Source organism: Gavialis gangeticus, unplaced genomic scaffold (genome assembly GCF_001723915.1).
Source record: "Gavialis gangeticus isolate Ggan-Ray unplaced genomic scaffold, GavGan_comp1, whole genome shotgun sequence".
Lineage (NCBI taxonomy): Eukaryota > Metazoa > Chordata > Crocodylia > Gavialidae > Gavialis > Gavialis gangeticus.
This window is the reverse complement of record NW_017729011.1, coordinates 12,194,532-12,196,144: the sequence shown is the minus strand read 5'-3', so window position 1 is coordinate 12,196,144 and position 1,613 is coordinate 12,194,532. Positions and strand designations below refer to the sequence as shown.

General features: G+C 42.8%; 1 long non-coding RNA gene across 1 annotated transcript in view; it reads left to right on the top strand.

Moving 5' to 3' along the window:
- The window catches only part of LOC109292886, a 9,049-nt gene extending 8,251 nt beyond the window's left edge, over positions 1-798 (top strand). Inside the window, exon 2 of the long non-coding RNA XR_002096201.1 lies at positions 17-798. This is a non-coding gene — a long non-coding RNA (uncharacterized LOC109292886). The remainder of the gene's footprint in view (positions 1-16) is intronic.
- Positions 799-1,613: the final 815 nt, after the last annotated feature.

Genomic DNA, 1,613 nt, shown 5'->3' with positions numbered 1-1,613 from the left:
AATCTGAGGGTTAAAGGTTTGGTATAGACACCCTCTTTGTGTCTGAAATTTATTTCAGGAGTTCATGATATTGTGACGTAGCATCAATATGCAATGTCACATCAACACGGTGATGTGGAGTCTTCATGTAGTGTCAATGTGTGATGATGTTGCAACACAACAGGATATCATTGCATCATGATATGAAGACAAAATGTTGTGGATCAATTATTTTGTCCTTCAGGGGGAAAAAAAATGCAACTATCTGGAGTCTAGCTGAGATACTGGGCTCAAACTGAATGTCAGACTCCCAAAAAGAAAAGACAAATAAACATGGCTTGTACCATGTTCTGTTCTCCAAGTGCAACTGGGAAAGAAACCAGCAGATCCATTTTATGCAGCAAAGATGTCATGCTGTGAATGGGATATGTGCACATACTGTGTGCAGCAGTTTGCATTCTGCTTTCACAATTCAGTTTCATCCCCTCCATTAAGGACCTGTAGCAACCTGGTCCTGAATATGAGGGGTGGAAAATTGTACTCACCCAGACTGCGGGTCTTTGTTTTGCAGGCTGGGAAAGTTATAGAGGCTTCCATCTCCTCTGAGATCCCTCTCTAGAGGGATGTGAATCTTTATCCATGGCAATATTGATAGGCTTTAGTGATATTTATGTTCAGCACCCACTCTTTGGCCAAAAGAAGGGTCATTATGTTATAAAGCTGAAGGTGACTAATGGAGAAGAATTAGAGAAAGTTCAGATGGTTCCCAAAATTTAAAGCACCTAACTTCAGAGTTTTATAAAGTTTAAGACCAGAAAGGACTATAGTTTTCCTTCTTTGACGTACTTAAAGCACTAGTTGACTGAATGACTGAAACACTGATATAAGCCCAAACCCAACTACCTGTCCATTTACAGCAGGGAATCATGGAATAAGCTTTCAGGCCATACCTAGTCCCTTGCCTTCAGCTAATGCAGTGATGTGCATCAGTGTCCATCAAAAAACAGACCCTCTGGCTTTGTCTTTCCTTGGTTTAAATTAGGAATTAGAATAATGACATAACTGAAAAATAGCACATAAAAGCACAAGAAAAAGTATCTCTTCCAAATGGCAAAGCATTGTTGGGAATAAGCTTGATGGGCCCTTGTTACACACACCCCTTTCCTCTAATAACGGAAGATGGGGGTGACGAGCTATTTGGGGCCCACTGCGCCCACACCAGGGGAGGGGAGCCCTGAACTTACTCTGCAATTTCCCGCCCCCCGCAATTCAATTACAATGTTACCAGCTCAGTGTGGCAGCAAGTAAATAATGCCAGCACGTCCAATTAATATGCTGATGCTAAGAAAGTGGAAGTGTACAGAATGCCCATTTGGATCAAGGCTAAGCACAAAGCATGGGGTTGCCATGGAAACAAGGGGAGGGCATTAATTAGCTATCAAATGAAATCATCAGACAGAATCTGGACCCTGGCATCTCTGCACTCATGAGAGTTGAGGGGCACAGCCTAGGCAACCCTGCTAACCAGCCTTCTTTCAGTGACTCCAAGGTCTATCAAAGCAAGATGCATGTCTTGGCACAAAACAGCATCTTGAAGAAGTAGAGCCAGGGTAAACATGGATGGCTCAGGAGGA